The sequence below is a fragment of the Panthera pardus genome, unplaced genomic scaffold (genome assembly GCF_024362965.1).
Source record: "Panthera pardus isolate Hobbes unplaced genomic scaffold, ASM2436296v1 HiC_scaffold_24, whole genome shotgun sequence".
Lineage (NCBI taxonomy): Eukaryota > Metazoa > Chordata > Mammalia > Carnivora > Felidae > Panthera > Panthera pardus.
This window is the reverse complement of record NW_026526810.1, coordinates 16,473,003-16,490,003: the sequence shown is the minus strand read 5'-3', so window position 1 is coordinate 16,490,003 and position 17,001 is coordinate 16,473,003. Positions and strand designations below refer to the sequence as shown.

Below are 17,001 nucleotides of genomic sequence, written 5' to 3'. Positions count from 1 at the left end.
TTATTTAAAATTAAGATGTATATGCATACAAAAAATTCAAGATTGAAATATACAATTTGCAGTTCTCAATATATGGCAAAATATTTTTAATTATTCTAGTTGCTCAGCATGTGAAAACTCATTATGATTTCATTATGAATATGAAACTTTTCATAATAAAAACAGACCATACCTAAAAGAGTTAAACATAAAAATACCATATGATTCCTAGCTATTTCACTCCAAGATATATACCCAAAGAACAGGAAAACAGGGACTCAAGACATTTTCATGTCAATATTCATAGCAGTATTATTGACAATGTGGAAGTCACAAACCTTATTATTCAAAGTCAAAAAGTGGAAACATCCAAGTGTTCAAAAACAAATGTTACATATACACACTTTGGAATATTACTGAACCGTAAAAATAAATGAAGTTCTGATACATAGCTTAATTCCTAAGTACCATTCCCTATAAGGAACCAAGTATCCTTAGAGAAACTGATGGTTCCACAAGATAAGAACAAAATAAACCCAGGTACTATTAGGTGGTCAGAAAGTAAGTAAGTACTCAGGAAAGGAAATATGGACATGTTAAAAAGACACAGAAGCCACCTTAAAAGAGACCTGAATGGCCAGATGGACAACGAGATTAAAGAAAAGTAATGAATTTAATCCATGGAATAAACAAAATACCACGAGTCCACACTGAAATGAATAATTAAATATTAAATGGGGAAGGAATAACTCTTATAGTACAAAATTCCAATTAATAAAATGTAGTACTGAGAAAATTTTTAAGAATCAATTTGGCAAATGCCATAGTGTATTAATTTTTGCAGGCAACAAACATCAATAAGTTCTAAAATTAGCAGATAAGAGTGTTACAATATTTGCAGAACCTTTTCCTACTGATACTAATTATGTAACAGTATGTAATAAAAGTAATAGCAGTAGTCACAAGACATATCAATAGTATGTGATCCCTAGTGATGTACTGAGAAGGGAGTACCACTTCTATAGCAATCTCATCAAACATGCATAACCTCCAGTCCAATGATGAAAATCACACAAGCCCATACTGATTAACATTAATAGTTGGATATTTTGTCAACTCTTCAAAAGGATCAAAATTATGAAAACCAAAGAAAACTGGGCAACTGTCCCAAGCAGAAGGACATTAAAGAGACTTTAACAACTACATGCAATGTAGGATTCTATTTTCAATCATGGATTATAAAAAGATCACTTAAGAGCAGTGCAGCAATTTCCTTTTGTAGATAACTGTATCATGTAAATGAAATATATTAATGTAAGAGGAGGACAGAGAGCAATTTTGCAAGCCAAAAGTTATTTCAAAATAAAAACTAAATAATTAATACTAATACTTCTTGCTTTCAGCCTATACAAGTAATACTCCAAACATTTTGGTAGAGCAGATAAACCAAATACAGACCCCTGACGAAAACAGGACAAAATATGCTGTATATTTAGGATTATATTTTCAGAAACTGCAAATAAAATTTTAACAATTATAATAGGAAAATATATATGGAATATACACACACACATACATGCACATACATACATAAAATGTAGTTCATTGAGAGCAGATGCAAGAAAGTTTAATTTTTAGCCTAATCAAGAATTATGATTGCAAGCATGATCACCTATAACACACAACAAAACATTTTATTAAACCTGTCAACAAGTTTTGTGAAAAATGCTCAAAAAAAAGAAAGCAAGTTTCCTAAAATGACCCCTAAGTAAACAAACCTTAAACTAATAGGATTAGTATTCATGATCAAGTAACCAAGGGCCCTTTTCTGCTTCCATATATTCTATTAAGAACCACGAAATAAGAAAGAAAATCAGAATTTTGGTATTTCAATTAAATACCATTAGAAAAGTAAATTAAAAAAGAGGCTTTTATATTAATAAGAAAATAAAGTAGGTTCACAATCCCCATCACATTAATAAAACTATGAAATGACTGGGAATGAATGAAAAAATATAATCTAGCATTTTCCCAACATAACAAGTTGATTAAAAATAGAAAGACATACCTTGCAGTTGGAGAGGAAGACTCAATTTTAAAAAGATCTATTCTCTCCTAATTAATCTATTAAATTTGGTGCAAATGAAATTAAAACTGCATTTTTTCCAACTTGCAAAATAATTTTAAGCATCAATTGAGAGAAAAAAATGTGACTATAGACAGGGAATATTCTGAAAAAAAGAAGAGAAATGACATAGAAATCAATGGAATAGACTAAAAATCATCAGTAATTTTAAAGTATCAATAGAAGGTAAGGCAAGAAAATAGAAATGCAGCTGATATTATTTGGGAATTTCTAAATTACTATGGTAGAAATTAAAATAATTGGTAACTGCTTAAGTTAATTATTTGAGTAAGTAATGCTTTAAAGCCACAGTAACGATTGATGGGGAAAAATGACAAAATAATTAACAACAAAAGAAAATACAAAAAATGATAGTAATGCAGTCATGTTTTAAATAAAAACACAAAACTCAAAAGGCATGAAACACAATATTGTTATATTTCAATATACAACTTCTGTACACCAAAAAGTAAAATATCACAGTAAAATGGTGAAAAAACATGGTATTTCATTTGCAAAGCATGGTAAATGGTTAAAATCGTTAGTCATAAAAGATCTTTTAAAAGCCAGTAACAAAGACACTAGTATTCCAAGGGAAATGAAAAAAAACAAAAAACAAAATAACACAAAACACAGAATAACAAATGACTAGTACAGTTTAAGGACATATGAAGATGACTGAAATGAACAATAACTGAAGAAAAACAATTTCTTTGTAGTAATCATACTATCAAAGATTAAAACATTGACATCCAATGTTTGTACTGTTTTAGAAAAAATAAGTCTCATAAACAAACACTGGGAGACAATATTGATGAGGATAATTTACACAATTCTGGGGAAATCTCTACTTTTAACTCAAAACATAAATTTTGGAAATACTTAATTCCAATGAAGTGGAAGTAGTAGGACTATTTCAACAACTTAGCTGGAGAAGTTAAAAAATAGATTACATATAAGCATGTTCACTGAAGAGAAAATTTGTAGCTAATGTATGGGCCCAAATGACTACTGGCATTATCAATTTGTTTATTGATACACCCCAAAAGGATATGCACAAAACTCCTTAACAGCAGATAATGTTGGGGAGTAGAATTAGGAGGGAGGAAAAAGCATTTAAAAAGTAAAAATACTACCCTTTACAACTTTGTGTCCTTTCAAATCTGGAAAAAAGGTAATTTATTTTTCTGCATCAATTTTAAATTTACCCTGTTAAAAGTGTAAATTATAAATATGTGCACTTAATATTTATGGGAACATTGAAATGAAGCCTTGCAATCATATCATCCTGAGCTTCTCTGTGTAATAGCATCTCCATCATTCAAGCTCCCGAGATTTAGTGCAATGTCAATAATGAAAACAGTCAACATGCCTGGTTACAATTCCCTCCAATGATAATCTTTAGGTAACTTTCAAACAAGGGCTTTCTCAGTCCAGTTTTTCTGGAGGAGTGTCTTACTCCAACACATGAAAGGAGGAGTCTCCATACATTATAAAGACCATTTTTGGATTTGAAGATGGTGTCAGAAGCAATAACATCAGTTTCCTATTTGGTCATCACCTGAGAGGACACATTAGGAAATGCGTAAAGTTAGGAAGCATACATTATGCAATTATCAGTAGGATCTAATAAAATTATATACAATGAAATGCAACAGTCATTTTATTATGAAGAAATAACAGATGCATCGGAATAACTTTTGAAATTTTCTAGTAAGAAGGCTAGAGATGGCAACTACATTTATTGTGGTGAGCACTGCTTAATGCATAGAATTATCAAGTCACTATCACTATTCACTATTTACAGACCTGAAGCTAATGAGGTCAACTATACCTCAGTTTTTAAAAAGCCAGATGTTGGTATCTTGTTATTCCTTCTTCTTACACCTTTGTAAATGGACTGATCCCAACATTCTCATGCTGTCTGTGCCTCTTTTATGTATTTGGATGCCTGTATCTCTAGATTGCTCATTCATACACAACTATTTAATCTATATGCCCTTGTCTACAATAAACATGACAACAGTGCAAAAAAAAAAAAAATCCAATGAAAATAACAAAAGGACCTTAGTCCCTTTGGTAAGAAAAAAAAAAGGTAATTATATAAAAGACAGAGGCTACAATGCAATTTAATAAGATTTAGATCTTAACCCATTATTCCAGCTGGTTATAAAAATTCTTAAGTAGGTACTTCACCCAAGTTGAAGTTGTCTATTTAGTTTAGTTGTCTATTTAGCAATGTTTTATCCTAAGGAAAAAAAAACATTTTATCATAAAAGCCTTTATCTTTTAAGGTTATTCTGGGATTAACAGAATAGGTCATTCTGAGGATTACTGCAGGTAGGCAATAAGGCTCTCTGAAAAAGAATGTTTAAAGAATTTGACAGCATTTACTCTTGGCCGTGTATCACATGAATTAACTTTCTAGTGGGAAATAAAGGAAATAAGAGAACCACAGAACTCCTGGTCCATCAGGAGATGGGATTCACTATTTGCTATAATATTAATGGTTTCATTAACAACTGCTCCCTCTCACTCTTTTTATAGTTCATTAGTTTAGTACTTCTAAGGTTATACATCTCAACGTCAGCTTAGTGTACCTGGGCTCTTCTCTGTTTTGCCCTCCTCAAACTCACTTAATGCCCAAAATCATGTACTTTGTTTTCTTTCTTGAACTTCTTGTCTTTTGCCTAATTTATTACCAAAGTTACAATTCAATAAAACTTAATTCTATGCCAGGCAATGAGTAAGATATTTGTTGAAACATATCTGCAAGAAATGCAGAGTACATGAAAAGTGAAATTCTGAAAATCAATTTACTAAGATCATAAAGACAGATATATGATTTGAGAGAACTGTTGTTAATGGATCCCAAAATTATTTAAAAACATCAACTACTAAAATTATACAGCTATAGTTCTCAATTACAATATCTTCTTTCATCTGGTCCTACATGTAACTCTAGGTGAACAGTAACCTTGGCACACGCCCAACATGAGACAGACTATCTACTAGAATTTGGGCTGGTCATATAAAAATGTTAGTGAACAAAATGTGGCAGAAGTGATACTACATGACTTCTGAAGTTGGATCATAAAGACCACATGCCACTTTCAGAAGGTTCTCTCTGAACATTCATTTTGATGATGCTTCCTCTGTTAAACTGATTGTGTGAAGGTGCTCTAATTTAGCTAAACCCAGCCTTCCAAGTCTTCCCAAAACAAGTGCCAGACATATGTGTGAAGAAGTGTCCAGATGACTCCAGCCTCTAAGCGTTTGAATTAATATTAAACACCGTATCTTCCCAGCTGATCCCATATTCTGCCATTGTCAGAAATCTTCACCCACAGAATTCATGAAATGGCACAATAGATGTTTTATGCCACTGCGTGTCAGGATTCTTTATTACTCAGCAACATGTACCCCAAACAGATCTCATTACCCGCTAGCTGCCACCAAAAATTAATTAATCTTAAACAAAGCAGAATATTAACTCCTGCCTAATCAAGTGCCCCTCCCTGAATAAAATAAACACTTATCTGTCCTTACAATCATTTTGCCAAGCAGTATTCCCGAAACCAGAGATGGGAGATGACGAATACTCAAATGAATAATATTGCCAACAGAGGTCTTATGGTACTGATTCTTGCAATTACAAACAAAGATGGCAAAAGTGTGTTTTCTTAGAATTATCTCCTGACAGGAAAAAAAGAAGAAACATTGGAAGATAAGACACACATACTTCTTATAAAATAGAAAAAGCAGCAAATAAGTGGAGGCTAATTTTGAACTTTGTTACAAATTTCTTTTAATGCTTAGGAAGAATTCCTCATTAATGAATCCCCTATAGCTGATTCAACTTTCCAACATCAGATATTACTTTACCAAATACTTTAAGTTTTTATTAAAATTCCAGTTAGTGAAATATTAGTTTCAGGTGTGCAACACTTACATACATCACCTGTTTCTCATTACATGTGTACTCGTTAATCCCCATCACCTATTTCACCCATCTCCCTCGACCACCTCGCCTCTGGTAATCATAAATTTGTTCTCTATACCTTGCTTTGCCTCTGTTTTGTTTTGTTTCTTAAATCCCACATATGAATGAAATCATATATCATTTGTTTTTCTCTGACTTATTTTGCTTAGCATTATACTCTCTAGCTCCATCGGCCTTGTTCACTGCAAGTGGGAAGATCTCATTTTTTATGGCGGAGTTCCTTATCCATTCATCAGTGAATGGATACTTGGGGTGTTTCCATAATTTGGCTATTTGTAGATAATGCTGTAATAAAGGATGGGGTGCACAGATCCCTCTGATTTAATATTTTTGTATTCTTTGGGTAAATACCTCATGATTACAATTGATAAATCATGTTTTTAACTTTTTGAGGAACTTTCATACTGTTTTCCACAGTGGCTCCACCAGTTTGTAATCCCACCAACAGTGCAAGAGGGTTCCCCTTGTTTGTTTGTTTTTTACCAGTTTCCATGAACTTCTGCCTTTATCACACTATAAAAATACTTGCAAAAATTCTTTATTTCAAAATTTCCAATTAATGAACAATAATTTTCTTTATAACATTAATTAGATCATAATGTTTGGTTAGAAATAAAAGCAATTGAAAGAAGACATAAATAATCTCCTACATTCTACATATACTCCACACCTTTACTTTGGTAAAGTTATCTTTTTTTATAGAATTAACTTACTCACTAATTCTCAGGCATGGCTGGATATTCCAAAGTCTGCACCAGTGATATTTTCCTCAGTCTAGCCAAAGCCTTGTTCTAAAACAGAACTTCTTGATCCAGAACCTTCTTACCTGTAGTTCCCAGTTAAGACTTATGAATTAAGAAAGACCATAGGAATGTCAGCTGTCCTCAGATTATCTGTAAATCTCTTCCTTTCATTGTGCTCATCTGAGAAGTAATTATAGAATATAGCCAATTAGATACAAATAAGACACCAGGACACACAAATTAGGATGATTTTAGAATAATCAGGAACAGCGAATGGAGATAAACAGCTGATATTACTACACAGAAATAACACAAATGTACTGAAATGTTTTTCATGCCAGTTCTGAATCATATAAGAAACCATAAAGACCTACTTGAAATTCTGACTCAACTACTGTAAAAACTAGGAAAAATCCATTCTCTAATTACTACCATTAATTAAGATTAACTTTCAACCTATTCCAATACTCTTCCTCAAACAACATGATCTAATCAGTAACCACAAATATGTAAATTTATGAAAATTTATCCTTTATAGAAAGTTTCAATGATTTATTTTAATCATTCATGTGTTTGTAAACCCAAATATAATTGTTTAGCACCTACCTGAAATCCTATCCTCTCCCATGTTCATTTCTGGAGTCCCACAATGCTGTTTCAGTGTGTAAAACTCTCTGCTGCATTAGAGTCTCTAAACCACATGCTCTTCATGATCACTCACAAACAATTCATAATGGCCACTGGGAATACAAAACTGGATACAATAGCCCAATACTCGCCAGATATTGATAGGCAAGGATGAAAGGCAGGCATAAATTGGATGTATCTTTAAAATCCCCTTTTTGCTGTTTAGATGTTCCTTTTGAAATACCTTTAAAATTCAAAATGCAGGAAGTAGAAGCAGTCTTCCATTCCCATCTCTCTGTACAGTAATGTTAAAATTTTGCCATCCATTCTTCCAGACACCTTTCTAACAATTAATATGTTAATTTCAGATTGTCAAGTAGCAATATACAAATAATAAGACAGTATTTTACTACTTAATGTACACATGTACAAAATTTTTAATAATGCTAAAATATTCATTATAACACTGATCAGTCAGCATTACTTAACTCTATAATCATGTCAGAATAATTACATTCCTCAGGAACAGTAATGATTGACATTTCCAATTAGAACAAGGCATATGCTCAAACCTCTGTAAACACACTATTAGTTGATGTTTGTTCAAAAACTGGCATAATTTTAAATATCCACACAAAACACCCTTTTGTATCAGACCATGTTCCAGTGTCTAAATTATATTCATATGATGAATAAGCTACAACCATTATGATCTTTTGTTGAGGTATATTTCAGATGCTCAACTATTATTTATACTCAATGTATAACATACTTCAGTGTAAATTTGAGATGTGGAATAAATTCCCAGCAGCAAGTAACACCATTTTAAATGTTTACACACTTGAATTTCAATTATTATGGCCAAACTGCTATTCAAAAAAAATACTGATTTATACCTTAATTTATAGGTCAATTTTCTTCCAAAAATGTTCATAATTTATTATTGGCTACTGAGTTGAACATTTTTGACTTTTGTTTCTGATTATCACATAACATACAAATATAAGCAAACACTGGAAATTTTTAAAAAGGTCTTAGAATAAAATAAATATTCATAAGCACAGAAGTTTTATTTTCATTCAGATGTCTATATATGGTAACAGATTAGAAAACAAACACATATGGAGTTAATCATTTTATATTAAAAATAACACACTTAGGGGCACCTGAGTGGCTCAGTCAGTTGAGCGTCTGACTTCGGCTCAGGTCATGATCTCACAGTTAATGGGTTCAAGCCCCGAGTTAGGGTCTGTGCTGATGACAGCTCAGAGCCTAGAGCCTGCTTCAGATCTGTGTGTCCCTCTCTCTCCGCCCCTCCCTCACTCATGCTCTCTCTCTCAAAAATAAACATTAAAAAATATTTTTAAATACATACATTTAGATATAACATGAAGCAGGATTATGGAACTATTTAAGTTTAGATTTGAATATTTCCATAGTATTCCAAAAATAAAATGCAAAGCAATAAGCTAATGAGAGTACTATCATATTTATACTCCTAAAACTAAATGTACATGTGCACATATGTATTAACATTTATAACATGTATGTATATGCATGTATACACATATAAATTTACAAAAAGTAGATTTATATAGCATAGCAAAGTAACAACAGTAAGAATATCTTCCACAAATATATCTGTGATTTAAAAAAGACAGTTTCCTTCTCATGTATTCTTTCCTCTTTCTAAAGGTAAAAATCATCCTGGGATATTTTGTTTAAGTATAAAATCTATTATTTTCTTATACATAAAAACCTAACAATCTGAAGAAAAGGAAGGTGATATATCTATCCCTCTCCCCAAAAAACCCACTTAACACCAAAATGTTATATAACCCTAAGAGAACAATTGTTAATTACTTATTACACTGCCAACACTTACAAAAGACAACTTATGGTATTTTACAATAATGAAATATTTACAAATTTATACTTTGTGAAATACCATGCATCTAAAAACACTAGGTATTTTTAAATGATGTATTTGTTATTTACAAAGTTGTTTTGAATATTTTCATTCTGTTCAGTTAAATACAAAACTGAAGAGCTCAAAGAGGGACAATATTTCTCATAAAACAGACTTGCTATGATTAAAATACATAATCAGCAATACAACTGTAAGTTTAATAGTTGTATAGCAATACAATATAAAATTAGGACTTAGGTTTTTTAATGTATAATACAAGGACTAAACAGTGATTAAAATGTAAAATTTTCTTTTAGAGAATGCAAGAGTAACAGTACACCTTTTTAGTAACTTTCTCTTTCTGATACCAAAATTGGCAATAGCTCAAGAAACTTGTTATCAAGAAAATTGTTATCAATTGCACTGCTATTAAAACACTTGATAACAATGAAACTATGAAAGTTTACAATGAATTATTTACAAAATTATACGTTGTGAGACTCTACACATCTAGAAAAGACTAGATGTTAAAAACTAAAAACTTGTATCTATTATTTACAAAGTTGTCTTGAATATTGTCATGCAACCAAAGGAACACATACAGAATTGTGTATAGTTCCAAGAGGTAGTATAAAATCTCTTTAACAAAGTCATTTATATCTCCAATGTTAACAATAAAAATAAATATGGGGAAGATATGAATAGGTGAAGCACAGAGGATTTTTAGGACAATGAAAACATTCTGCATAATACCATGATGGATACATGTCATAATACATTTGTCCAAACCCACGAAATGTACAATACCAAGAGTTAACCATGAAAAACTATGGACTTTGGGTAATTATGAGGTATTGATGTAAATTCATCAGCAGGAACAAATGGTAAGTAACTCTGGTATGGTATGATGATAATGGGACTGATTATGCATGTGCTGTGTGAATAATGATGGGGATTACGCATGTGCTGGGGCAGGAGCTAGATGGCAAATCTCTGTACCTTCCCCTCAATTTTGCTATGAACCGATCTAGATCTGCTCTAAAAAATATCTTAACACAAGAATAATGTAAGGTACATATACTAGGGAAGCTCCAAATGAAATACATTACAATACACCTTGTAACATCAAATGAATTTACATGGTGTATGTTTTTTAATATACAGTTTATACTTATACAATGGCATACTATTCTACTATGAGAATGGGTTAAATGCATAATCTTTTCTATTTCTCTCAACAAAATGAGTGTATGATAAATATTGCATAGCTCCAAGACCCTATTTATCAGTGATCAATTTCCTTGCCATGACAACTTTAAAAGACAATAGTCCTAACACATTTACAATGAAAATGTTTACAAAATTATACTGTAACACTATGAATACATCTGGAAATATTAGATGCTTAAAACCAAATGTTTCACTTGCCTATTATTTCCGAAGTTGTCTTACTGCTGTGTAACAAATGAACACAGAACTGCGTAATTTAGATTCTGAAAAATTTTCTTTAGTAAAATGAATTTCATCAAGAACCTCAGTACATCTGAGAAAATAAGATATACCTCATGTCCCTTAATAAGTAGAAATATTTTTATATAAAATGGGCACAATTTAACTATTGAAGTCTAATTTTTCTTCTAAATGAAGTATGTGAGGCAATGAACTTTTAACCACCCTCTTTCCTGACTATATACGTGTGTGTACACACAAACATAACAAAAATAAGGCTCAGAAGCTTTTAACCCAATTTTCAAATAAATTGTCTTTAATAATCCCAGCATTCCATGGAATCCTACACAAAGGTGAACAACATCCTCAAAAGAAAACGGTTTCTACCTTCTATCATTTTGTTTACCAACATTTCTATATACTTCCTAAGTCAAATGCTATAACTATTATAAATACCAGTGTTTAACAACAAACCACAAAGTGCCATCCATAAGAAATTCTTAAAATAATTCTGAAATATGTCAAACTTATAGTTTACCAACAGCATGACTGTAACATACATGATGTTCACTATCTCTATAAACCAAAAAATAGATTCAAAGCCAAAGAATCTTACATTACTGATGAGAATGGAAAACATCCACCACCCCATCCATTCTCTCACAACCACTGAACATGCAGAGAAACTAATTATATTGATTTTTATAAGTTTGATATTTAAACATGTTTATCAGCAATGTCTGTATATCTAGAAATAAATATTTTATCAAAAACTACATACACAGAAGTCTATAAATCATAACAGCAGAGACTTATTTTACTATTTCATGTCTACAAGCATAAAAAAAAGTTCAGTATAAGAAATTACTCATTTCATATTTAAAATATGAATGGCAATAATTTCTGTACTTTAACAATGAATGTCTAACTAAAAAATATCAAAGCCACAGAGAGAGAGGCAAACCAAGAAACAGACTCCTAACAATACAGAACAAGCTGAGGGTTACCAGAGGGGAGGTGGGTGGGGGAGGAGTTAAATAGGTGATGGGAATTAAAGGAGTGCATGTGTGATGAGCACTGGGTGTTGTATGGAATAGCTGAATCCTAAATTGTGCACCTGAAACTAATATTACACTGTATGTTAACAAACTGGAATTTAAATAAACTTAAATAAAGAACTGAAATAAAGAATACAGAAAGAAAAAACATCAAAATAAAACCTAATGCTTGAAGATGCTCTACTACATCTATAATCAATGATTCTACCTTTAATATTTCAATAAAAATATATTTCCAAAATTACTGACAGAAATTATATATCTAAAAATGATTTATAAAATGACACTTACCTCCTATACGCAAAACAAAATAATATAATCCCTATCACCAAATACATCCCAAATAGACATGGTGTAGTAATTCAATTTGTCAAAGTAAAGTGTTTTTTCACATTGTCTCTCAAATTGATATCCAAAAAATATACGCAATCAGCAAATCCTATGCAGATATTCTAAAACAAAAACTAACGTCGGTCTATAACTTAACTAGTCATTTAACGGTATCCTCCGGCAACTAAAGCTCATGAACAACACCCTGTATTATCCACCATCAAACAACACAAAGAACAGATTAAAGCCGAGTGATAATTATTTGGCCAAAAGGTGTTCCTATTGTATAATTTTTAATAAACAGTTGTCTTATATATACATATACAATACACCTATGGGGATATATACATATGTATATGAATGCAACCCCTGTAAAATTAAGGATTAAAAGTTTAAAGTAAAAATTATTTTATCCTGTTTTACACACAGAACAATCTAACAAAATATCCTGAACTTCAGCTGCTCAATTATTTACTCAGACATAATCTGACAGCTGTTAAGAAAATTTTTCATTCTACATATTTACAAAACATGCTGATATAATTATTCCTCGGCTTTAAGAAAACATAATAACTGTGTCTAATTATATACACATTATATAAAACTTTTCTTTGATCAGGCCATCCTTTTAAGAACATAGATTTGACAGACCATTACAAACATCTCTAACAAAAACTTGTAAATCACCTATACTATTTTATGTAGTATTTTAAAGCAAGAACAATTCAGTTATTAAAAGTCAAATTACACTGGCAAATAAAAACTTTTCTAACCTATTATGTTTAACCACATGTAGAGATTTTTCTAGTAACTGTATTTCCTATTTGCATACAAACATATCTAAAAACCATAAACAAAGGCAGAGCCACAGTTAAAATGACATTTCCACTATGATGAATCTTCTATAAAAAACAATGTGAGATATTATACTAGACACTGCACATTTATTCCACCCTACAATTTGAGCCTAATAATCCAATGAACACAGAGGCTAGATATAGTATCATTTTTGTCAAACAAAAATGTCTATCCATGTAAGTTGATATGTATTTACAGTGACGTCTATGTAGGTAGAGAATTAGATGGTAAAGAACATTACATTGTATATAACACTTTAACAAAAAGTATAACAATATTACTGAAAAGGAATTAATGTTGAGGCAATTTAACAATTCTATTGGAAAAAAACAACAACAAACTACACCTATTTAACATCACAGGATTAATAAAATATATGTCGATTCCCAACTTCTGAGCATCAAGTAAAGCCTCTAGGCTGTTCAAGAACTGTTTCTGCACATATGCATACACGTATAGCCCTCCAAAATTCCCTATTCTCTACCTTCTAAATTCTGCTTTTATTTGCCTACTACAAATAAGGCAGTCTAGAAACTCCTCTCGACAACCAAAATTATATTCTAACATTTAAAATGCCCCAAATATCAGTCATCTCCATGATTAATAGGATGGTTTAACACAGTACTTTTTCCATTATATACATAGCAATAAAAAAGCCCATCAAATCCTAAACATGCATAGAAGCTGGACTCTTATGCAGTAATTCCATCATGGGAATTAAATCTCATACCATAGAAACATTAACATACCATAAAGATATTAACAAATATTTACAGAATAACATCTACAACCACACAGAACAGCCTTAATAAAATTTCTTGTGTAACAGCTGCATACAGAACAATCCTTGCCCCGCACCAAAAGCCTCTCAAAAATCATTCAATGAAATGATTCTAAATGTGTATCATTCAAAGGTATTCTAACAGTTCTATTTTTATAATCATGTATTAAAAATATTTCTTCTAAATGTTAGCAAACAATCGCAATACCTTAAAGTCACAATGCAATTATATTTAGTTATTTCATACAGTATATTCTCAAAATAAACATTAATAACTAGTGCCTTACTTTTTTCCTGATTAATATATTAAACATTCCTCATGTCCATTTCCTCTCCCCTTATCCATAAACATTCAAACAATGAATATAGAATTGTGTGTATCTTTACAAAATGGCCTCATTCCTTTCTAAAATCTTTTCCAGAAGGCAGTTTTACCAAACATGCTTTTAAAAACTTACCTAGGAAACCAGCTCTATTATCACAGCAACCATTTTTAAAAACAATAGATTTGTTTATAATTGTAGTCTCTGTGCTTGAGCATCAGAGTGCAAGAAATATAAAGCAAAGAAAGAATAAAATACAATAAACTATTACATGTTGAATTTCATTCTTTTCACTAACATCCAAAGAACAGTTCATATATATTCATCCTTCACTGAGTATTTTATATTGATTTCAATACCATTACCCAATCACAATTTTCTTAAGCATTTATTTTTAAGCTATATATGTCCAGTAATTAGTCAATAAGTTTACATTCCTAAAATGGTGTGTGAGGTGAAGAAAAAAAAGAAAATATTTGTGTTTATCATGTATGTATTAAAGTCACGTATACAAGGCTCTTACTAGTAAATATTTTTATGGTAAATTGGTAATCCACACCAAAAAAAAAATACTGAGATTTTTACCAAATCCAAAGATTGCCAATGAAATATAAATATCTGAAAAGCAAGATGAATTTCAGGACAGTATATATCTCTATTTTCTCTGTGATTTTGTAGTTGGTGAAGCTTCTAGCTCAAGTTGGGATGTGTTGTCCTTCCCTTTCGTTCCATATATTCCTAGAATGCTGTCTTATATTTACTTGAGATTGTCCATTCCAAACCAACACTACAAGTTTCATTCACTTGAAACTATTTTCAATTCAGTAGATAACTTCATACATTTGCATTCTGGGGAGTAATTTGGAATTAGAGATGCTGTGCTAATCATGTTGGACCATGAAATAAATATACAGTACAAGATCTAGGGAGTGTCTCTACAGGAAGGTCCTGGTCAAAGACCCCTTGAATCAGCATGATGTTTAGGCTTCATAGCAGTCCATAAGTATAATTGCTCAGGATACTCCAGAAAAATTTGAAAACTACAATCTGATCAATGCAGAGGCTCTCAGGATATACTCTCCTGTTCACGTCAGTGGCAAAAACGTTTGCACAGTATCCTAAATCATCTTGGATTATAATCACATTGTTTATTGCTGCACAAATTTCGTAAGATTCATATCAGGGGAGTCTTAGGGCACAAAATTTAGGAATCCAAATGTTCAGTGACTTAAAGTGGCAAATTTCCAGTTTTGACAGTGGCAAAAGATCCTCTATTATCAGTTTATATAATCTTTGTCCTCTTCTCTGATTATTGCTTATCTCTAATACTCTTAAAAACATGCCAAATGCAGATTTTTGAAGAAATGTGACTTGGTTTGTCATATCTTTCCCAAATACTGCTCTGGCAGACAGATGAAACAGAGAATCTGAAGCTAGAAGTAAGGGGATCAGTTAGAAGCTTTAATACAGTTAAAATACGACAATTACAACAACAAAAGTCATCTAGAAAGGTAGCTTCAGAACTGCTATCTAATGGAGCTTGAACAGTTGTCTATTGTCCAATAAATTTTCTAAGTTTCTGAATGAAATCCTTGTCCATGTTTCTTGGGTTCCATTTATGTCCACGAATGACACCCACTTTCTCACCTAGTTGGCATCACCTTTTTACATCTATGTAAAATTGATTCAAATGATCATACAATGATTTTTAAAGGGTGTTTATGAATGATTCGGAGACATTTCACATGCTTACTTGCCAGTATTTTCTTCTTTGAATTATCTGTACATGTTTTGTCATTTTGAATACAATTGTTCCAAGTCTTTTCTTTTACAGGGTTGTAGGAGATGTTTGTGTACATTACTAAAACCAAGAGAATAAAGAGCCAATAAATTTTGCCAACCAAAATAATGATACATTTTCACATTTTTATCTGGCCAAGTACTGTTACATACTGACAAGTAAACGGTCATATACTCAACAATGTTCTCTTGATTTCTAAGAAATTTGCACAAATGTAAGTTCAACTGAAAATGTCCTTTTTGAAAAATTTAAACATAGAAGATTTATTCTCCTGTGTGCTATACTGAAACAGGTGTTAAGTACCCAATAAAAAAGTAGACAACCTTAAGGAATACATTTTCTCTTTCCTCCACGCCCCCCCAAAAAATTTGGCACTCTCTAATTAACAGAGTAATCAAGTTGAGTTTAAGATAATTTTGTGGGGGCACCTGGGTGGCTCAGTCGGTTGAGTGCCCGACTTTGGCTCAGGTCATGATCTCGCAGCTCATGAGTTCGAGTCCCCCGTCGGGCTCTGTGCTGACAGCTCAGAGCCTGGAGCCTGCTTCAGATTCTGTGTCTCCCTCTCTCTCTGCCCCTAACCCACTCACGTTCTGTCTCTGTCTCTCTCAAAAATAAACATTAAAAAAAATTTAATAAAAAAAATAAATAATTGTGTACCCTCAGCAAAGTAGTACAAAAAATGCCAGTGTTTTGTGACTCAAACCATTATAAAACATGAGAAATTTGAGCTTTAAACTGAAGCCACACTTTGCCTATACAGAAAAGGAAAATTTCTTGTGTCTTTTGTTCATTTATGCATTAATTCAACACATAACTATGATAACAATATACCAATATAACAAAAATTACTAACTATCCAAACTTCTACCAGATGCCAATTATTATGCCAGGTCTTGGGAGATACAACAGTAAGGACACCAAGACTTTCTAGCGAAGCATTAATATGCTTTGCTCTCCCTATAAGGGAAGAATATGAGAAAATTAAGTCTACTATGCCTTCTTATAACCATGTTTA

General features: G+C 31.7%; 2 long non-coding RNA genes across 2 annotated transcripts in view; both read right to left on the bottom strand.

The window, feature by feature from the left end:
- Window positions 1–16,327, bottom strand: part of LOC109261454 (uncharacterized) — a 34,401-nt gene extending 18,074 nt beyond the window's left edge. The window contains exons 1-2 of the long non-coding RNA XR_008416993.1: window positions 7,457–16,327; window positions 6,934–7,030 (exon numbers count right to left, since the gene is read on the bottom strand). This is a non-coding gene — a long non-coding RNA (uncharacterized LOC109261454). The remainder of the gene's footprint in view (window positions 1–6,933; window positions 7,031–7,456) is intronic.
- LOC128772923 (uncharacterized) lies at window positions 2,522–6,002 on the bottom strand. The gene is made up of 2 exons (XR_008416998.1): window positions 5,654–6,002; window positions 2,522–3,665 (listed from the first exon to the last, which is right to left on the bottom strand). It is a non-coding gene; the product is annotated as an uncharacterized LOC128772923 (long non-coding RNA).
- Window positions 16,328–17,001: the final 674 nt, after the last annotated feature.